This window comes from Kogia breviceps, chromosome 13 (assembly GCF_026419965.1).
Source record: "Kogia breviceps isolate mKogBre1 chromosome 13, mKogBre1 haplotype 1, whole genome shotgun sequence".
Lineage (NCBI taxonomy): Eukaryota > Metazoa > Chordata > Mammalia > Artiodactyla > Physeteridae > Kogia > Kogia breviceps.
The window spans coordinates 35,373,835-35,382,910 of record NC_081322.1 but is presented as its reverse complement, the minus strand read 5'-3'; the positions used below and the strand labels follow the sequence as shown (position 1 = coordinate 35,382,910).

At 33.8% G+C, this 9,076-nt stretch overlaps 1 pseudogene; it reads left to right on the top strand.

The window, feature by feature from the left end:
* Positions 1-4,041: 4,041 nt before the first annotated feature.
* Positions 4,042-8,447, top strand: LOC131767791 (heterogeneous nuclear ribonucleoprotein D0 pseudogene; annotated as a pseudogene).
* Positions 8,448-9,076: the final 629 nt, after the last annotated feature.

The window sequence follows — 9,076 nt, the reverse complement described above, 5'->3', positions numbered from 1 at the left end:
AACCTAGCAGAAATAAATTCCTAGAAACATACAAACTATGGAGACTGAGTCATGAAATAGAAATAGAAAATGTAGATGGAGCCATAAGGAGATTGATCAGTAATATCAAAAACCACCCAAGATAAAAAAGCCCAGTTCAGATAGCATTGCTGGTGAATTCTACCAAGGATTTAAAGAATTAGTGCCAATCCTTCTCAAACTCTTCCAAAAAAATTGAAGAGGGAACAATTCCAAATTCATTTTGTAATTGCAAGAAAAGAAAATTGCAGGCCAATATCCCTGATGAACATACGTGCAAACATTCTCAACAAAATTCTAGCAAACTGAATTCAACATTAACAGGATCAGATACCATAATCAAGTGGTATTTAGCCCTGGGATACAACTATAGTTCAATGTACACAAATCAATAAATATAATTCAGTACTTTTACAGAATGGAAGACAAAAATCATGTGATCATCTCAATAGATGCAGAAAAAGTATTTGATAAAATTCACCACTCTCCTATAATATAAACGTTCAACAAAACAGGTGTAAAATCATGTACTTCAACATAATAAAGACCATATACAAGAAGTCCACTGCTAACATCATACTCAGTGCTGAAAACTTGAAAGTTTTTCCTCTAAGATCAGGAACAAGACAAGGATGTCCACTCTTACCACTGCTATTCAAATCATTTTATTTTAACCTATATGGAGTTTGGAGGTTGACAATGTTCATCTTGATATTTCTTGATGACAACTGAAGCTGGAATTGTTTGAACACTCTTCACTCACATGTCTGTAGTCTAGCCAGGGATGGGTGAACAGCTGGGGGTATGAGGTATTTTTTTCCTCCATGTGTCTTTTTCAAGTGGCTACCATAGACTTCCCAGCAGGCAGTCTCAAAATAAGTTTCTTACATTGCAGCCGCTTTTCTCCAGGGCAAGTTCCAAGAGAGGCAGGTGGAAGCTACCATTCCTCTTAAAAGCTAAGCTTGGAACTGCAGTAACTCCAGTTCTTTGAAAATTTATGGTGAAAGCCATCACAAACCAGCTCAGGTTCAAGGGGTTGGAAGAACGTACTTCACTCTCAACTGAGAGATGGAAAGCAGATATTGAGAAGGCAGGCATCAGTGGTGACCATCTTGGAGATAAGCTACCAAAAGTATTAGACTAGTTGCCCTTTTAAATTGAGGAAATGAGAGTCAAAGGCATTTTTTAACTTGCCCAGAGTAAAAGTAAAACCTTAATAATCTAACCCCAAAGCCCATCTTCCTAACCAGAATATTTTGCTATCTTTGTATAATAGAAACAGCACAGGAATCAGTTTCTGCAAATCAGTAAGATAATCTCTAGATTTTCTTTCAAAATAGAATTATGACCGTGATAGTAATTGACAATCATTTAAAATCCATTAATTCAGTTATTCAGCTTTAAAACTGTATGTCCACTTCAAATCCACTTATTTAACTACAGAAACTTGGGAGCAGCAAGGATTATTCGTAATCTTTTTATTGGCCTATTGGATGGCAGATATTCTACTTATCTCTCTTTAATTTTGTGCACAAATATCTGTTCAACATTGTCAGGGAAAGGTCTTCTTAGATTAGATAAATATAAAATATCTAATTAAATTTCAGTGTTCTTAAGATCCATATATCTAACTATCCACTGGCTATCTTCCTATAGGCTGCAGAGACCTCTCACTCAGTCTATCTTCCACTTGATCATCTGTTCACAATCTTTAATAAAAACACCAGTTCTTCAGTTGATAACACCAAGAGTCATCTTTTACCTCTCTCTTCCCTATCTCTACCTATCAAAAAAACTATCATGAAATTTTAATGAATCTAAGGTTTTTATATATCTTAAATATAATCTAGCCCCTCTCCTTGTTAAAGCATACCTTGGTGAATGCCTTTATCATATTTGTAAGAGTTACTGAAACAAACTCTATTCTATTCTTACCCCATTTTAATCTGTTCATGTTACAGAGTGATCATTCAAAACAGAAAATTAGATCATCTCACTTCCCAGATTAGAAATACTTATTATCTCTTCCAAGTTTTCAAATTAAAGTAAAAGTTTCTTAGAAATCTGCAAAAATTTTAGTTGGTTGCTTAAAAACTTCATGTCTCAGCTGCACAGACTGTACCCACTTCCAATATACATGCTGTTTGTATAAAAAAATACTAGAAGTTCATACTGTGTTCTTTTTGAATGCTTCAACAATGATTTGATATGCCCCAAGTTAAACTGATCTTACTCTCCAATCCACGGCATCATATCATCATCACCTGTGTTTACAAGACCCTTTTATTTTGTTTTATCTTAAAATTTATTTTTTTCAATTTCATTCTCTTTATCCTCCATGCTTAATTTCTTCCCATCTCAACACATTAGATAACCAGTTTTAGTGTATTTAATGTATGTGTGTCTAATCACTGCTACCAGATTTTATTTAAACATATGCATATTCTGGAAAATACAAAACTGTATTTTGTTATATTTGCCTATTTATTCCCTCAATATTTTACTTCTGAATTCTTTTCAGTTTACTACTTCTTAACATCTTACTATTATGTTAAATGTATTTAATTTCCAATTACATTACAGAAAATACTGGAGTGATAACAATAAGGTATCTGTTGATAGACCTATGTGATAAATTACTTGGGTTATAAACTAAATGTGCTGTGGAGTGGAATAGCTTGTCTAGAGGTTATATGCATACCGAATTTCAGTACTTCCAAATTGCTTTCCAGGATAGCTCTAACAGTTTATAAACCTTGTACAGTGTATGAAAGTTGTTTTTTCCCCAAATCCTAGCAATCCTACAATCCTTACAATATGATGGATGTAAAGTGGTATAATTTGAATTTTTATTTCTCTGATTTCTAGACAGGTTGAGGGTCTGGGTCTCTTCATATATTTAATGGCACTCTGGTTTCCTGTTTTGTATACTGCCTCTTCAAATCATATGCTTGATTTATTTATTTTTTTCTGTTGAATATACTGCCATTCTCTTGCTGATTTTTGTTAAATAGGAATTTTTAATTCAGTATTAGATATTTGCAATTTCTAGTCAGATCAAAATTATATTTGCTCTTTTGGTTTACAAATGCTAATGTTATCTACTAAGCTTAAAATGCATCAGTGCAGTCAACAAGTTCAATATTTTCCTGAAGTCTTGAGTAATTTTATTTGTTAGACTTTGTATCTCTGCAAATGTTTAACACACTCTACTCAAGTCAGATAATTACTTTAGGCCTTGGTGTTGGCACAACTTCCCTTGTAGGCCTCTTCTGTTCTAACTCATTCTTTTGGCTTATATCTAACCCTATTTGGAGCACATCACTGACCCACTATTCCTCAGGCCATTCTTTGGATTGTGGAAGATGTGAAAGTACATAATTGTCTCTTTTGGGGTTCCAGATAGGGACTATACTCATTCTAAATCTTTCTGTAAGGGAAATTCTAATATTCAGAATCTGGATTCCAGATGCCTGACATCATGTTTTATACCTTCTTGGGAACCTCTGGTATACTTTTACTTATGAATTAATACTCAGTATGTCTCAGTGGATGTCCCTTTTATCACCTACAGTAAAAAAAACTTGCCGGAGATAAAAGAATTATGTTTCATTTCTTCTGCCCCAGCTTCTTCTTGCCCTCTTTGTATTCGAATAACCTCCACTAAATGGAGTTCAGATGCATATATCCGTGTTCAGTTCTGAGGTCAGTATCAATTGATTCTTTTTTTCCTCATTTAAAGTCATCTTTCCCTGCTCTTTTGCAAGCCTGGTGATGTTTTAAATTAGATTCCAGATGTTGCAGATTAACAATAGGAAAACACTCTAGCTGTTGTTTTATTTCAGAAAATTTCTAGTTGAATAAAATTGTACGTGATCTGATAATTCTGAGAATATGATGTTATGATTCAGGATATTGTCACCTTTGTTCTGCTTTTACAAACAATTTAGTAAGTTCAATGAGCAGGACTTGTTTGCTTTCCCTAGAAGTAGAGCAATTAAGATGCTTCCTCTTTCCGAGAGTATGAATATGCTGCATTACAAAGCTAGTCCACTTCAGAGGTAGAAATAAATAGTGACACACGTTCACCTGTTGTAAAATGAAATGCTCTACTGGACAGAATAAAGCTAGAAAGCAGTGTAATGCAATGCAATGCGGCCAGATTAAGCAATATATATACTTTTTTTTTTTTTCCCTCAGCACTTAAAGAAGAGTGCATTAAAAAATTCAAAGCAGTGATATTGGAAAACTATATTTTAAATACATTTGAGATTTAATCATTAGTTTGATAAAACACCATTAGCTTATTTAATAAAATATTTCAAAGTCTTTGCATAATATTTTGTTAAATATTTATTTTTATAATATTAAAGTAAGCTCAAATTACTATCATTTTTTTCCTATAGATCATTTGAGAGAAACGGTCTATTTTTTAGCATTGTGTTAATCCTTTTTGTCAGTTTTCTACTTGGGAAAAGATAAATATCTTCACTGAAAAAACAAATGTTGCCTTCAAATCTTCATTTGGATAGGCATAATATAATTAAAGTTTAGAAAGGAGAGCTCTTAATTTTACAATTCTGCTATTTCAAAAATATCAATGCAAATGTTAATGCACATGAAAATTGAACATTTTCATAAAACCTAAATTTATTTATTATGTCCTTATAAATTCAGATGCGATTTCCTATCAACATAATTATCTTAAGAAGATAGTCTTAACATAACACAACGTATACAGTTTGGCTGTTTAACTGAATGATCCTGTCATACAAAGTGATAGAATATCTGACATGAGGAAATACTGCTCTATTATTTTAAAAATAAAAATATAAAACCAAATATGATTACAGAGTTTAAAAATGATATAGACAGCAGATAACAGATTGAATTCTGTAGAAAATAAATTTACTGATTGAGAGCATTAGCCCAAGAAATCCTTTCAGAACACAAGAATGAGTCATAGAAGAAAAAGATAAGTGAAAGGTTAGATGCAGGGGAATGTGTAGAAGATATTCAATACAAGTGTAATGGAGATTCAAAAAATGAGTGCTGAGCAGAAGAATAAGAAGCAACAACATAAAAATAATAATGAAAACTGAAACCAACATAATCCCCTGTCCCTATCCAAACCAATAATGGGACCAAACATATTTTCCCATCCTGTGACCAGGCATGCTTAGGAAAGCATGTCTTTGTATTGAATAATCTGATCACAGGCAACAGCAACTATTTACTCCAGGACATGGTTGGACCTGGAAAATACAACTGTAAACCAATAAATAGATTGTTTCTAAAGGCTAACAGCTTACTATTCAACTCTCCCTTCAAAACCCTTAACACAAACTATTACATCATAAACTCTGCCTAATCCCAACTAGCTCTCTACCTTTAAAGACCTAACTTGGACCAGTAGATAACTCAGAATATGCTTAATACTTGGATATGAAGAGCAACAGGTAAAATTTATTTATGCATTTAATATGTTTTCTATCTTAATATTCAATTCCTGGAAATTATGTATTTAACATCCACTCAATAAAATTTTATTATCTACTCTACACACAATGTTGCAAGGCACTGGAAAAATGGAATACAGGTATTTCTATCCAGGAACTTAGAACTCTTAAAAGAAGTAACATTGCATTTCAATAAATATGCACATATAAAAGGACAATCACAAGCATCTGGAGACCTTCCTCCCTCTCCTCAATAAAGTCTACTTCTAAGTCAGCTACTTACTAATGGATGGTACAGACTTACAACAAGGGACAAGGCTAAAAATCTTAGGCAACACAGCTATTAATTTATCTTAATAGAGTGTTTAAACCTTATGAGTTTATGGAATTTCTTATCTATATATGAAAACACAGGTCTTTTCTCCCAACCCCAGACTTTCTTCTTTGTTTGTATCAAACTAAAACTCATACACTTTTAAAGAAATGTACCACTCCTCATTAACTCCCATGGTGTTTTGCTATGGTAGGCAACTAGGCACGTGGGTGCTGTGTGAATACCCTTGTAATCTGACACATGTCTAATTTAGGGCTTGCTCAATCGCTGTGTGACAAGAGCAAGTCAGTCTGCTGACTCTAAGGACTTATTCTAGCAATCTAAGGAAATCTCTCTATAATAGGACAGGGCAGCTATCAGCTCTCAAGCAGCTTAACTTTCTAAGCTCACGTGTTTCTTTTAAATATCATAATCTATTTTGGAAGAGATACACACATTTTAAGTATAAGTACAGAATCATTTCTCTACAACTTCCTATTTTCTAATTTACTAAGTGGCATGCCAAGGGATGCAAAATTAATTCTATGATGATTCACCAATCAGTGGTAGGATAATAAGTCCATCAAACATTGTGTAAACTGTAACAATATCCTAGATACATGTTATACCTCTGTATAAAAGAAGTAAATCATTTTTATTGCTCTGAAAGAAATTTTGACTTATTTAACAAAAAACATGATAGGAAAAAACAGTATTAGGCAAAAACCTATCATTGTTAACAAGGGCGTACATACAAGATCTATAGGGGATCAGAGCAAAGAAAAAACGAAAGTACGGGAGGAAGTAGAGTTGGATGCCAACCAAATGAAGAAAGAATTTTAATTAGATGGAGGGAAATAAAATACTGTGCCACACAGGGAGATCAGCTCCGTGCTTTGTGACCACCTAGAGGGGTGGGATAGGGAGGGTGGGAGGGAGGGAGACGCAAGAGGGAAGAGATATGGGAACATATATATATGTATAACTGATTCACTCTGTTATAAAGTAGAAACTAACACACCATTGTAAAACAGTTATACTCCAATAAAGATGTTAAAAATAAATAAATAAATTATGTGTAGTTGTCTAAACAACAACAACAACAACAAAAAGTTCTGTGCCACAGTAAGAAAATAAAATCACTACTAACTTAAACAAATAATATGCTGTCCAAACCAAGATTCACTGGAAAGTGAAAGCAGGTGCTAAGAACTTATAATAATGTATTATTTTAAAAATTTTTATTGTCCCCAAAACTGATTTTATTATGATGTTGAACTTATTTTAAAAACTTATAGTATATTTTAAATTATTTTCAAAAATAAACTTCCTTTCAGAACACAGGGATGAGTCATAGAAGAAAAAGATAAGTAAAAGGTTAGAAACATTCATAGTGAAACATATGAATAACTGGTAAGTTTAAAAAGATTGAATATCGAATTTCCTGGTGAGGGCCAGAGTTCAATCTCTGGTCAGGGAACTAAGATCCCACAAGCCACGTGGGGCAGCCAAAAAAAAAAAAAAGATTGAATATCAACAGTATTTTATGGGAAAATCAAATTCTTTAGAGGAACCTTGCAATATTCTTTATTTTGATTACATAAACATTAAAAATTAACACAAGCAGTAGTAATTACTATTGGTTTATGTTTACATACTCAATTAAGTTTTTGTGTCCTCAAAGCTTCATGCCTGATATATTTCAGAGGATGGTATTATTTATTTAGTACAGAATTATGTTTTCATATAATAACTGGGGATATTATTCAAAATTGCATCTTATGGTTATAACTTTGACACCACTGACACAATTATAGATTTTTTTCTGAGGGCTGCAATAGGTTTTTTTAAGTACATTTTTGGTGTACAGTTCTATGAATTTTAACACATGTATAGATACATGTAACCATATAGCAATCTGGGTACAGAACAGATCCATTACCCCAAAACACTACCTTGTGATATTCTCTTTTAAGTCACACCATCCTCCTAACTACTACCATCCTCCTACACTCTGAAGCAGCGAAGGCACAGCGAGAAGAATGGAAAATGGTTATAGGAGGGCTTAGCTGGGATACTACAAAGAAAGATCTGAAGTATTGCTTCTCCAAATTTGGTGAAGTCATAGACTGCACTCTGAAGCTAGATCTTATCACAGAGCGATCAAGGGGTTTTGGCTTTGTGCTATTTAAAGAGTCGGAGAGTGAAGATAAGGCCGTGGATCAGAAAGAACATAAATTGAATGGGAAGGTGATTGATCCTAAGAGGGCCAAAGCCACGAAAACAAAAGAGCCTGTAAGAGGCGTGGATTCTGCTTTATAACCTTTAAGGAAGAGGAACCAGTGAAGAAGATAATGGAAAAGAAATACCACAATGTTGGTCTTAGTAAATGTGGAATAAAAGTAGCTATGTCGAAGGAACAGTATCAGCAACAGCAACAGTAGGGATCTAGAGGAGGATTTGCGGGAAGAGCTCAAGGAAGAGATGGTGACCAGCAGAGTGATTATGGGAAAGCATCCAGGCGAGGTGGTCATCAAAATAGCTACAAACCATACTAAATTATTCCATCTGCAACTTATCCCCAACAGGTGGTGAAGCAGTATTTTCCACATTGAAGCTTCATTTGAAGGTGGCTCCTGCCACCTGCTAACAGCAGTTCAAACTAAAGTTTTTGTGTCAAGTCCCCAAATGGAAGTATGATGTTGGGTCCCTCTGAAGTTTAATTCTGAGTTCTCATTAAAAGAAATTCGCTTTCATTGTTTTATTTCTTAATTGCTCTGCTTCAGAATCAATGTGTTTTATGCCCCCCCCCCCAGTCTCATGTTAAAAGCCCAGTGTGACAGTGTCATATTGTAGCAGTGTCTTACTGGTTTTTTAATAAATCATTTTGTATTAAAAAAAAAGAGTAGGTAGGTAGGTAACTCCTACTATCTTGCTACCTACTCTCTCTTTGTCATTATAGATGTATCTTCTTGTAAATGTCATACAAATGGAATCAAACAGTATATGAACTTTTGAGATTGGCTTATCTCACTTGCATAATGCTTCTGTGATTCATCCATGGTGAAGAATGTTAAGGTTGTTTCTAGTTTTTTTGAATTATGACTTATGTGAACACTCATGTACAGGTTTTTGCTTGAAGATAAGTTTTTCTTTCTTTAGCTTAATACACAGTAGTGTGATTACTGGGTCATAGAGGTAATTATGTGTTTATCTTTATTAGAAACTGCCATACTCTTTTCAGAGTAGCTGTATCATTTTCCATAACCAGGGGCAGTGCATGAGA